Source organism: Rhynchophorus ferrugineus, unplaced genomic scaffold (genome assembly GCF_030347505.1).
Source record: "Rhynchophorus ferrugineus isolate W39M unplaced genomic scaffold, kcgeb_rfMv2 rfM7, whole genome shotgun sequence".
In the NCBI taxonomy this organism is placed as follows: Eukaryota; Metazoa; Arthropoda; class Insecta; order Coleoptera; family Curculionidae; genus Rhynchophorus; species Rhynchophorus ferrugineus.
Window position 1 is genome coordinate 2134448 of NW_027472586.1, and position 14821 is coordinate 2149268.

Genomic DNA, 14821 nt, shown 5'->3' on the forward strand with positions numbered 1-14821 from the left:
TGAAATACAGCAGTGCTATTTTAAGATAACTAACCTCCCAATATCATCCTTAACCATATTTATGCAATCATCCTTATTCCAGCGTGGAATTATTTTGCGAAAATGTTGACAATAACAAAAAAAAATTGTTATTTGTGATGTAATTTAGCTTTTGAATATCATTTCCGTTGATTATAGTAGGTCGTAAAAAGTGTCATAAAAAGTCAATCAAAGAAACGAATAATATATAATGAGCAATGAGTTGATTCTCGACGGATCATAAATTAGATGCAAAAAAACAGGAAATAATCTTAAAATTACTAGCAATGAGAATCAACTTGCGGAAGTTCATAATAGATGACGTAACTTGGACCCCCTCTTGTTTTTTTAATCTTGAGTTATTGCTGTATGAGCAATACAATGGGTTGGAGAAGAAGCTATTATGTCGTTCAGATGCAATGCCATGTATTTACAGATTTTTTTTGTTAGTACTATCAAATCAGAAACAAGCGATTTGGATGTTTAGAGTTCAACAACCACAAAATGATTTTGAATGGCCGTAAATTGAAATTGAATGAAATAGCAGACACTCTAAAGATATCAACTGAATGTGTACATCATATCATTCACGAATATTTGGGTATGAGAAAGCTCTGTGCAAAGTGGGTGCCGCGCGAGCTCACTTTTGATTGACGAGTTGATGATTCGGGCCAGTGTTTGAGGATGATCAAGCGTAATTAGCCCGAGTTTTTGCGTCGATATGTGACAATAGATGAAACATGACAGTCATCCGAGCGGACTGCACACGATGAATCTACTCCAAAGCGTGGGAAAACGCGACAGTCGGCTGGCAAGGTTATGGCGTCTGTATTTTGGGATGCGCATGGAATAATTTTCATTGACTACCTTGAAAAAGGAAGGACCATCATCAGCGACAATTACATAGTGTTATTGGACCGTTTGAAGGACGACGAAATCGCCTAAAAACGGCCGCATTTGAAGAAAAAGAAATTGCTGTTTTACCAAGACAATGCACCGTATCACAAGCAATTGAACTTCGAATTGCTTCCTCATACACCGTATTCTCCAGATCTGGCCCCCAGCGACTGTTTCCTGTTCTCAGATCTCAAAAGAATGCTCGCTGGGAAGAAATTTTCTTCGAATGAAGAGGTGATCGCCGAAAAAACTAATTTTGACAAAAAAATGTGTTTTACTATGGTAGGCCGCTGACTTTTCAATTGATGAGAGACCTGTTATGAGATACCTTCCAACGAATAATTGGTTACAGATATCCAATTAAACTAGGAAATTAAATCATCGCAATGTTGTCCCTAATGATTTGGCCATCCACTGTGGACTCTGATTAGAAAAATACATATCATCTGTCATCTGTCAGTGATAATTTACAATGGGCCCATAAAACTGTAGACAGTTAAAAGCTGGCACCGTATATATTATACCGTTTTACGCTAAAATCCACAAAACTATGCCGCAGTTTCACTATTATTATGACCGGTTGTTTATCGTGGTTTTCCTCGTCGGTACCATTTCTTGTCGCTGACGCCGAACGGACTTTCTCGCATCTACCGGCTTGGACGTTTTCATATCGGCCATAAATAAGACGTATTAATTCCGTACGGCCACTAACGGTTGTTCGGACGGACATTATGGGAACTCGGCGAAGAATGAGATAAGAGCGGTTCGTGTGGGAACCTTTATTAAATTACCATATTTTTGCCGGGTTTCAGTCAAATCCGTTCAGTAATAATGGAGAAAACAATCGAAATTAGTGTTTAATTAACTCATATAAGGCGGCCAACATCATGTTAGACAAAAGCAACCCAAATAACACAACACACGTTAGAACCAAAATAAAACAACTATACTGGTTAGTCGGAAGATACTCTCAATTTGATCTAAAATCAAAGAGGTTGATTTATAACACAATCATAAAGCCAATTTGGACCTATGGGGCAGCACTAAAAATTCAAATCAACTAGTCATCCAACGCTGTCAAAACAAAATTCTTCGATGAATTACCAATGTCTATCGCTCTGTAACCAACGAAGAACTGCACGATGACCTGGAAATCAAACGGATTTGCGAAGTTATCCAAGATTTCGCCTTGAAACACGAAAGAAGATTACTAAATCATATTAACGTGGAACCAATACAACGACTGGACAACGCCCAGGATATCAGGAGATTGAAGCGAACCAAATCATACGAACTTATATAAAGTGTATACCTTTAGTGTAAACTACAGCTTAAATTATTATAATTTTATAAATGAGTAATACATATTGATGTATTTATCTCGCAATCATCTTGCTTGTGAACTAATCCAAGTACAAATGAAATGTAGTAATAAATTAATGAGATTGTATTAAGCTAATCTAATAAAGATGTTATCAAAAAAAAATAGGGTGACTAACTTCATTTATTCATTGATCAGTGATATCTATCGGTGAAAATGCGAAATATCGACCTAACCTACTGTTAAACTCGATTGTTTTGACATTTGGCATTAATATACAAAATGAGCAATTGCGTCTCGCGTGAAGGGGTATTCTCAACACTTCAACCTATTTCATCTGGAGTGTCCCAGGGTAGTCTTTTGGGACCAGTCCTATATCTGCTCTACTTTACTGACATCCCAACAAAAAATGAAACAGTACTTGGAACTTTTGCCGACGACACAGTCATTATGGCAAAATATATATCTCTGCCTAAGACTGTAGAAAAAGTAGCAAGTAGCAGTCACCAAGCATCCATCAAATGGACTGGAGGAAACATATAACAGCATCCGATTTGGTTATAGGACATAAATGACTTAATGAAGTAATTTGCTATATACCATGTATAATTGTCATTTATATATACCACTAAAAGTAATAATAACAGCAATATTTCATCATTCATCATTCAGCAGCATTCATTTCAATAAAATAATGCTTATTTTGAAATAATAAGTAAGCAATAGAACTTTAAATAGTACTCAATAGTAAAAACGAATATCTCAGAAATCACCACACAAATACAGTCAATGTCGCCCCTTTGATGACATAGCAATTTATATGCTATGCGCCAAATAAAAATAAACAAATAAATACCAAGGCTACCTGAGAATCAGCGTATCTCTCGCTCCATTCCTAAACTGGTCACGTCTTGAATTCGATTCACATTCATTGTCAGTTTGGAACCTGAACTTAACCAGTTTAAATTGATATGGTTACCTACATATCTTCCGGATACGCTTTATTCACCTCATACGGTGTAATTTGATCTTTTTTATAAATCTAATAGGTAAACAATGTCAAAAGAAATATGGAAAACCAATAATTGGACAAGTTTAAATGTTTAAACACAGAGTTCAAAGCAAAGAATTTTTTCATTGTTACTAGTCGTTGCTAACTAGCTAAAAATGTTTCACTATGGTGACTCAAAATTAGGTATTTATTTAGGCGGCCCTTACATCGATTCAGCGTAAAATTCTTTATAATCTCTGCAATATTCATTAACCTGCGATTATTATAAAAACCACTTTTCATCGTATATCTTAAAAACTAAAGCCTATATAAACATTATTATACCACCATTCGATTCAGCGTAGAATTATTTATAGCTCCTGCAATTTTCATTAACCTGCGATTATTTGAACGGAAATGGCAGTAAAAATATGAAAATGGAAAAAATCGCAAATTTTCACGATTATATACACCGAAAAAGTATTAACAACATTTTTTACCTCTCCCATCAATACAAAACTCTCAAAATATATGTATTATAAGAGTAAAAGAAACCAAAATCCATGTAAAATTGTTTTAGAATTCGTAATTTTTATGATTGTTAACAGATAATGCATTTTAAGTTATATGTTCACAAATAATGAATTTATTGAACAACCAAATAATTCCTCATAAACTGACAAAACGAAACACGAAGAGACATTTAGGGACCTTCAGGTAAAAAGGAAACCATATTAACGCCGAATTACTTCACTATTAAATGGGAAAACAAATATTCTTAGCTTCTAACAGTTATTACAACGAACAATGAAAAAAATAATCCCCAGATGCTTTAATAATACACCTGCTCTTCCAAAGAAGATATTGTTGAAACTGTAACACACATTACAAACACCACGTCATCATTATCACACCCAAATACCAACGCTAACGGTATATTAACCTCCTTAATCTGCGAATCTCCGATGTCTTTTATTCGGTTCATCGGCAACATCAAATTCGGAATGATTTTTTTAGTGATTGGTTCGAGAGAAATCGCGAAAACTTTTAAAAAAACTTAAAATCGTTTACTCCATTTAAAAACAGGCAACCTTGACAACGTAGCACGATGTTTTATTTTTATTTACACCTAACAAAAGCCTACCTTTTTGCGTAATATCTTGATACAAACACGGTTAAGTTTAATTAACATCGATATTTGTATGCGCCTGTTCTTATTTAACATCAATCTAGTAATATAGATGTTAATATCGTTGCAATAAATAAATATCCGACGGATTAGTCAGGATATAATTGCAGTTGGGTCCCGTCATGGACGTTTGAACCGAATAAAACAGTTATATCAAGTTAACTGTGGAGGGTTCAACAAATACGAGGGGTTATTAAAAAGTTTCAACGTTTGTATTAAGAGTTTTCACGTTTTTATAACAATTGTTTAATCAGCACGTTACTGTTTTTTTTTAAATTTAATTGAATATATCTATTTTGCTACAGCTTACAGAGGCTTTTTATAGAGCTGATCTTTAACCGACAAGGTCCCTGTAGCGCAGAGGATAGCGCGTTGGACTTCTAATCCAAAGGTCGTGGGTTCGATCCCCACCAGGGATGGTTTCGTGTTGAATTTTTTTATTCATTAATTAAAATAGGAAATAAAGGTCAAGATTAGCGTTGGGAACTATCGACTGAAAACAGTCGAAACAGTCGATAGTCAAAAAAATAGTAATTACAATTTTCAGTCAAATGCACGGTTCGACTGTTTTTTTTTTCATTCGTAATGTAAAACGAAGATGTAGGAATTCTTGTCTGTGCGCAACGACACTGTAGTGCATAGGCTCAAACGCAAACTACCATACGAACTAATTAATAGACACATAGAGTGAATCTCTAGAATAAGTTAGAATAGTTTTTAGAATAATTTAGAATAGACTTTCAAATAAGTTAGAATAACCTCTAGAATAAGATTTAGATTATAAGTTGTACAGCAGATCAATTACTGTAGTGATATTCTGCATGTCAGGATGGTTATATTAACATATATAACTGAAATCATATAATAATACTTATTTCCCATGGGCAGATTGTTGAAGTTTTAGGAGATTAAAAAAAAGGATATATCGATAAGCTTGCTAAGGGTTGAAGATTAATGTTCTAATATCCCATATATCGATATCGACATTATATAAATATCGATAGATATAATATCGATATATATATAAATTACATACAATAATTACATTAAAAGTATCGATACCACATTGTGGTATATCAGATCAAAAAAAATATCGACGACCTTTAACTTTGGTACTGCTACTATCGATTTAGTCCGCGTATATGGCTCAGTGGGATTTTCGCACATCGGGCTATCGAGTAATACAGTCAGCGCGGGACGTCGAAATGTCAGATGTGGTGAAGGTGAGGCCTCATCGAAAATCGGTGTCGGCAGTTCGAATTGCGGTTACGTCTCCACATTCCTGCATAAAGTCAACGCGTGTTCCGATGCAGGAGGTATTTTTTTCGATCGAAACGTTAGAATGTTATTTCCGGAAACCAAAACAAAAAAAACACGGTTTCCAAATGTTTTCCATTTAATTTCATTGAGATTTTGGCGGTTTATAAGTTTTGAACAATTTCGAATTAGCAAGTGTCGATAAAATAATATTCTTTAGTAACTGAAATAAGACTTGTTAATCCGTAAGTCTAAATTGACTATATGATTGATTAATAAACCAATGTCTTTGATTATAAGTCAAATTGAGAGTAACTTCCGACAAAACAGTACAAGTTCTTTGAGTCTAATCTGTTCTGCTTTTTGTCTAACACATTGGGCATCCGTCAAGTGATATAATTAGGATTTTGTTATTTTGCCTCAACGCAAAATTAACATGGACAGATTTGGAGCTATTAAGCTGTATTTTCCAGTCTTTAGTCCATTTGTAGATCTTGTTGATTGTTACTTGTACTTTTTCTACAGCTTTTCGCAGAGATATACCTTTTGCCATAATAACTATGTCGTCGGTAAGTGATCCAAGTACTGTTTCTTTTACAGTGTACAGCAGATACAGGAACGGTCCCAAGGTATTATACTGATCAATATCCAGCATCATCTATCTTAACTAGCTCTTTATATTAAAACTTCTTACTACAAATAAGGTTAGTATGTTTGGGTAATCAGCTTGACTCAGTGATTGATGACGTACAAGATCATTTCCACCTTATTTTTCGCCAATATTACCGCACGGCTCTACTCCACTTCGCAGGTACTTTCTAACCTTGCAGTATGCCAGTAATTGCTCGGACGCTTACAGTATGTCAGGTCTTCCGAGAAGAAAACAAAAACATAACGAAATCTAGTACGTTTATATCCCTATCGAGCCGTTCGATTTTAATTGCAATAAAAGGCGCAGAACTAGAGCAGTAATTATTATATTAGCAGGTTTTCATCGTATATCAGATGTAATCAGTGACGAGGCAGATGATCTGCGGACCAAGAAATTGCTATAAATAATATACAATATCATTAATTTCTATCAACATTAATACATATCTGTATAAATAAAAATAAACTTATCAAGACAAGATTGGTACAAATCTAGAAGGACATATTTTATTGCAAATCATTATTACTAATAAATGTACTAATAAAATCCCACGTAGCTTTTGAAATATTTTTTGTTTTATATTTTTACTATAAAATGTGGTTAAACTGCCAGTAATCGTATCTCACAAGTGTTAGAAAGAAGAATTTACTATTTATATTTCGGGAATAGGAAAAAAACAAATAGTTAAGCTGCGAATAGGTTTTAATTGTTTTTCAAAGTACTAGTCACTATGATCGATACACTTTTGCATACGCTTAAACCAATTTTCAAAGCATTTATTCCATTCCGAATGAGGTATCTTCAAAACATGATTGTTGAACGCTTCAATATCTTCTTCGGGCGACGAAAATCGTTGACCACGCAGCTTATTCTTCACGGATGGGAACAAAAAGAAGTCATTGGCTGCCAAATCAGGGCTGTACGGCGGATGACCCATCAATTCGATGTTTTGAGTGCTCAAATAGTCTCTTGTTTGAGCCGATATGTGAGAGCTCGCATTGTCTTGATGAAGAACAATCCGGCGTCGCTTGTTTGTTTTCCTTATTTCACCGAAAACTTCTGGCAAACAAATGGTTGTGTACCAATCGGAATTTACTGTTCTACGATCCTCTAGAGGTGCTGTTGCAATATGACCAGTTTTCCCGAAGAAACAGACCACCATTTTCTTTGAAGTGCTTCGTGCACGAACAACTTTTGTTGGATTTGGTTCATCTTGGAACACCCATATAGTCGACTGCGGATTTATAAATGTCTTTCGAAGCACTGCGATTGAATTTCTTAAGCATTTCTTTGCACAAATCGACACGAGCCTTTTTTTAAGCGATTGTCAAATTATGTGGGATCCAACGCGAACTTTCGCACAGCTAAGTGTTCATGTAAAATGATATATGTGCTGGTGGAACTAATGTTTAGGGATGCCCAGACGAAACTTTCAACTAAATATAAAATAAACATATAGCGTCCGTGCGACAAAATGTTCTGAGTACGTATATCGTCAAAAATGTCAAACTTTACGATGGAACCGTTAGATGGACTCACATGACAACAGTGTTGCCAATTCCCGAAATATAAATGGTGACCCTCGTACTATGTTACATCACCACTCGACAATCGACCAAGTGCACAGAAAAGGCATTCGGAGTATGGTACCGGGTATGGTGTTTGGCATTCATCTAAAAAAAGAGCAAATTGCTACAGCAGAATTACTGTCGGGTGCTCGAATCATATCTTTTTGACAGAAAATTTAGAGTCTCGCACATAGGGACCATCTCAATACTTGACCCAATTTCGGCTGGAGTTCCACAGTATTGGAACCACCGCTATGTCTGCTATATATTGCTGTTATCCCAAAAACAAAGGAACCAGTAAAATTGTTTTGAAATTAAGAATGTTTTTCATATTTTACAACTACAGTCCACATTCAACTTTATCTTAACCAGCAGCGAAACAAGAGTGTATCATCCAGTATATAATATTTTCTAACCTTGATATAAGCATTAGCTATTTAGTAAACAAAAACTCATATAACCCACCAGGTACTAATTCATGTAATACACAATCGGTCTAATAACAACCTTCAATATATCGTATATACGTGTGTGTGTGTGTCCGTCTGCGTGGGAGAACAAAGGGGAGGAGACTTATTACTCCCCACGGGACCAGACTCTTACGAAACATACATCTAATTTTTACCGTAACGCCCTTATTATTCAACTTCGTTGCGAAAATATCTGGTTTGAGACTGTTTTAATACGAACCATTAGCAATGAGCAGTCCGCCTATGAGTCACCGGCTGCGTGTTGGGTTTTGTTTTTCAAGATGGCGTCATCTTCGCGGACTTAAATGGCTCACACGTCCTCGTTAACCTTGAATATTGTCTTATTCGCCGTGCGGCTTCCTTCTGTTTGGATTATAGTTAGGTACGACCATTTCTATTTCCAATGATGGAATCTATTGTGGCTTGGCGTGATTTAATTTTGAGGTATATGCAAGGGATGTCGTAATCTACGTCATATTGTATGAAACACTATAACTATAACACAGAAAGTTCTCTGTTTCCAAGCTTTCCTTTTTATAATCCATCATTTTGATGAGGTAAAGGAGAAAATGTACTGAGATATATTATCAGAGGCAACCCAAAACTTTAATATGGTTTGGCATGAAGGAACTACCATCAGGCTTCGCAAAATATCACCAAGCAATACATCAGACTAGAGAGAAAAATTCAAAAAGTAATTTTCTGTGTATTTTATGAAGACATGTACTAACGTGGTTTGATACGTCAAGAGTAAAATTGAATACTGGAAAATCTTTTAACAACAAAAAACTTTAGTGGTAATAAGAAAGGCCTTGAAGTACTTAATGAAATATTATAACATAGTCAGGGTTGGGCAATATTTCAGCTACTTGTAATTAAAACACAAACATATATTTGGTATTTCAATAGATATGAATTGGATGGCTAGCTTTCGTATATAAAATGGCGCTAAAATTATATGTTAAATAATATATAATATAAATAAAATTATTAATAATGCGTTCTATATTTATTCGCATCAAGTTTAACCACTAACTAATGACATTTGAGCATTTTGATCGATGGTCACAGCATATTTCCAGTGTCAAATTCTATATTTTTCTCATAGTAGAAGTTCTGCCATTTCAGGTCTTTAGTAGACGGCAACTTTATATCACTTTTCTTGGGGTAAATGCGAATTTGTGAAGTTTATTCAGGTCTCGACCAATAGTTTCGCATAATATTATAGTATATGATCCACTTTTCATCATCCGTAACCACCAGTTTCCAAAATAGACCCGATTTCCTTTCCTTTCGGCAGTTATTGCAAAGGAAAACACAGTTCATCGCGGTATGATCACGGTCCCAAAAATGGACCCTACTTTGGTATCCATTCTAGAGTAAACGCTTCATACCTTTCTCTGTAACATACTCTGACTTCAGTGAATAAGTATTGATCGAGATATACGACTTCTATTGCCATCTTTTGGGAGCAGTAGCGATTGTTAAAAAGGCATTCGAAGAACCGTATTTCCTACTGCCCTGCAATATTCCTGGACGTCTCACAAGCTTTTTTTGGATTTTGGTAGTGTCTTGGAACCACTCTTATATCTGTTCCATACTCCTAATATCCCAATAACAAAAATACAGTACTGGAAACATTTGCAGACGACGCAGTTCAAGGAACTGCAAGAAATCAAAAGACAGAAGAGAACCAAACCACATGAATTTATTCAATGTCTTAACTTTAGCTTAAGTAGTTTTTTGCTTTGGTTGGAAGCCCTGAAATATTGACAGGCAGTTTCAAAAATACCAATAGCTTGATGATTCGAGATATGAAATGAATATGGAAAAGAGACTGAAGACCGTTAATCACCAATGAGGTTCTGAAGTTAGAAAAATGAAATGGCGACTAGTAAATGTCAAAAAAATTAATTGAATATATTTTAGATAAACAAGAGACAGCATTACGCTATTACAAGAAACATAATATCATTCTCACAAATAAAAATATAGTGCAGCTGTCTTCATGAGAAAAAAAACGCCGTATTTGTTTATTCAACGAACTACAGCTTTTTCCATTATAACGTAACGTATTCGTAATAATGCTGGTTCTATCTCGGCTATGGCCGTTTAATAACCAACACTTTTTATATCAGTTTCCTGGTATTTACTGCAACTAATGAGCGAGCTCCGTTAACTTCGCGTGTTAATAAACATTTTTTCGAATAAAACTGCTCGATTATCAATATTAATACGCAGCCAAAGACATCAGGTAGATGCGATATTACAAGAATAATTTTCGCGCATTAACATTCCTTTTTATTCGATGACCTCATTGTTTGCTTTTTTGTGTTTGGATTTATTATTATGTCATTGGATGTTTAGCATATATATATATAAAATACGCGATTATTTAATATATCCCTGCCAAAGATACTTTTTTTAATACCGTTAGTTAAGCTGTTAGAATTTCTTTGGTAATATGTGAATATTTGTTGAGTAATATAAATTAACTTTAACAATATGGGGTTTGTAAAATCTAACTAATTTTTAAACTAGTTAGAATATTTAGAAGATATAAAGAATAGACTATAAATAACAGGTCAATTTAAAAGTCCCCGGCCTACCATAGTAAAACACATTTTTTTGGCAGAATTAGTTTTTTTCATTCAACATAATTCCCTTCAAGTGTGATACACTGACTATAGCGACCCCCCAACTTTTCGATACCATTTTTGTAGTACGATTTGTCCTTTGCTTCAAAATTGGCCTCAGATTCGGCGATCACTTCTTCATTCGACGAAAATGTCTTCCCAGCGAGCTTTATTTTGAGCTCTGAGAACAGGAAATAGTCGCTGGGGGCCAGATCTGGAGAGTACGGTTGATGAGGAAGCAATTCGAAGCCAAATTCATAGATTCATCAATCATCAACTTGTCGTTATTTCTGGTCAAAAATGAGTTCGTGCGGCACCCACTTTGCGCAGAACTTTCTTATACCTAAATATTCGTTCAGTTGATATCTTTAAAGTGTCTGCTATTTCCTTCAATTTCAATTTACTTTTATTCAAAATCATTTTGTGGATTTTTTCATCGGTAACAACTTCTTTTGGGCATCCACTGCGTTCACCGTCTTCGATGCTCATTTTACCACGTCTAAACTTGGCATAGCAATCCTGGATAGTTGGTTTTCCTGAGGCAGTGTCTAGAAACTCGGCATCAAGCCAAATTTTTGCTTCAACCGTATTTTTTCCTTTCAAAAAGCAATCTTTTATCAACACGTGAAATTCCATTTTATCAATTTTTTCACAATAACCTTTAAGTTGCTTCACTCAAAATGCTATAATTCACAAACTATTCATCCGACAGCTGTCAAATTTATACACGCATCTTTTGAGGGTTAGGACTAACTAAAAAACATATGTATTTAATTTTAGTAGCGCCATCTTTGTGTCAGGCCGGGGACTTTACAATTGAACTTTTATATCCACTGACTGTAAACCAAACAAATTTGAGTAATAAAAGTGACTTGATCATCATCTGATCAACATATCAGTCGACAAAGCAGTTCAGTAACAGTCCCTAAGTATTGTCCTTTTAACCACCACCGGTCTGAGTCATCGAAGAGATCGGATCCGCGAGATTCTGCCGTCGATTGACAGGACTGCGAAATCAGTACTTGTTTGAGTAGTATCAGAATATGATCAAACATCCTCACTGGCAGAAAAATCGCTAGCTGCTATCTCCAACATCGTTGAAGCAATTGGCGAATGTTTTTGTATAAAAAATGGGACAACATTACGTTGGAAACTAGTCAGACACTATATCGTGAAGAATCGCAGCTGTTATATTCCAGTTTTTTATAATTTTTTAAAATCTTCTTTCGATTCAGACTTCCTAACCAAACAGTATAATAATCATGATGGTGCCCTCTTCGGAATCATCTAAGATGACTCAATTTACTCAGCGATGATGCAATAGATTCCCAAATGTCTCGAATCATTCCAAGAAAAATGTGTTTTTTGTACACACCAGACTATTGTCGTTAAGCAATGACCAGGCAGCGGTATTTAAACGAAAAAAGCCACACATAAGAAGCCAAACAGTCATTAAAATGTCCATTGTTTCCGCAAAAACAATGCCGCATTGTGTGCGTAACTTAATTTGAATTTATATTATTTTGATTGGTACCCTTGTTATCCTAATTCGAACTGATGCGGTGTGAGCGCGAGAATACAGCATTCTTTTCCATTGTGTGATGATAATTATACAGAATAGTCGATATCAAATCAACATTTTAGGTATTTCTTCGATGGAGTATATAGATAACAGAAAAAATGGTGTAGGGTTTCCTACCTAATCGCTCATTGATATCTTTGCTGATTTTGGTAAAATGAATCGTTACATTTATGGTGATTGTATCGTTTTATTTCAGTTTCTGTTTAGTATATAGGTTCTGACAACTAAATGGGACAATAAAAATTGAGGAATATGCGGTCCAGATCTATCTCCGTGTGATTTTACCGAACTGTTTTGTAAATGTGCAGTCGAATTTGCACACAAATCAAAACTGGAATATATTCGTATTCTTATTATTATAGTCTTACTTGTCTCATTCAAGGGCCAACATTTATTACATTATCCCACAATATTATTATTATTATATGGCTTAAATGGCTTAAGCGTTGTCGATTAAAACTTATTTCGAAAGAAATTGATGTGTTTTATATTTAAATATTGGAAGAATATGGATCTTCACATGATCAACAGTTATTTATACCTTTGACACTCTAAGAATGTATTATATATTACTATATTCTTCATTCTTGGAAACTTTCTTTCGATATCCTCAATCCATTCAAATCATGCGATAAAAACGATGTTTTGAATTTAGGGCGGGAGCTAAATCAGGCCAACTGGGAGGTTTCAGAATGTCTGACGAAAAAACAGTACGCGAAGGCGTGAAAAGCTCAAGAATTATTCGTATTACTGGCCTCTTAAGATGATTAATACTGAACTGGTTCAATCGAGCAAATTCATCATAGACAATATCGCTATTTTCGCGTCTTGTTATTTGTTGATTAACATCGTTGATTATAATATAAGGAAGAGGGTTTCTCGCCTTATCAGCCATCGAATTTGAAATTCATATAGAAATATTGAATCACTAAAACATAAGTTTATATCACACAATTTTGATGCAAAACTTTGTTGAAAGGAACATGTAGAAAAGAACAGAAAATAACTGGAGGAAGATGTTCTTGTTAATTGAAAGAAAATAATAATTATCGGTATATAATAAATTGTTGTTATACAAGCAAGTATTGGAACCTATAGGGATATATGGAATTTTATTATGGTGATGTTACATAAAAAGTAATATGAATACACACCTTCAAATATTGACTGTCACCCAGGAAATCAAGGGAATGGCAAAGTGACGTGAGGAAAGACTCCATTCTTATATTAATATCGAAGTAAAACAACTCTTAGACCACACTAGAACAGGATACAGACTCAACAGAATCAAGCAATTTGATCTTGTGTAGTGTAGTGTAGTGAGATGTAATTAACAGAAAAACAGCGGTGTTAACGCATAAACATTATCTTAGCAGAAACTAAGATAGGGTTGATGGGTTCTCCTAGGTATATTTAATTATTGTAAGCTATTGTAAAGACAAATTGTAGGTTAGTCAGCAACTACTTAATTAAAATATCACACACAGGGCGATTGTCTTAATCTCTATACTTTATAACATGATAAACCACAAAAGTAAACATGTTTCAAGAAGAATAAACCTTTTAAGGATCAACATAAGTCATTGAAAATCAATAAAACTCTGTTGATAAAACGAGTGATTCAGAAGGAGTTTTAAAGTAAAAAATACGTGTCAGACGCCATGAAGTTCTAGCAATACTTAAACTAAAGCTACTCAACACTCAAGACTTGGACGCTGTCACAATCTGACATCTGTAAGCTTGAGGTTTTTCAAGTTCGGTGCCTACATGGCAAATTCTACATATTTCTTTTCAATATCGTATTAGATGATGCAGATTACAATTGTTTAGACATGTTTATCGAACGAAAAATAAACACAGACTTCTGCGTCAAGAATGTTCAAAGTTTAAACGCCAGTTATGGATTGATGGTGATGATGATCAGTATATTAAACGTAAAAAAAGTCTGCTGCTTTTTTTCATTCATAAACTGTTGTGGTAAGATTCATTCCATTAACAGGTACTATCATCGCCGCCAAGGTCATGAGTGAGTCACATGACTCTTCATCATGTTTCATCTGCATACGCTTGAACTTCACGAATCTGTATTATTTTCTACGTCCTAATGTACAAGTTGCTTTGGGTAGAGACAGAGAGTACTGTTACAGGTCATCATTGGTTTTAAGGAAGACACAGTGATAAGTTTTTGCTATCGCGATTGTATTGTACATTTTAATTAACATTCTTCACCGCATCGTATA

General features: G+C 34.8%; 1 protein-coding gene and 1 non-coding gene across 3 annotated transcripts in view; one reads left to right on the forward strand and one right to left on the reverse strand.

Annotated features, from left to right (window-relative positions):
- The window catches only part of LOC143200142 (ATP-binding cassette sub-family G member 8), a 46222-nt gene that overhangs the window by 20541 nt on the left and 10860 nt on the right, over positions 1 to 14821 (reverse strand). The gene's annotated exons all lie outside the window — the stretch shown is intronic.
- On the forward strand, positions 4763 to 4835 carry TRNAR-UCU (transfer RNA arginine (anticodon UCU)). The gene has a single exon. It is a non-coding gene; the product is annotated as a tRNA-Arg (tRNA).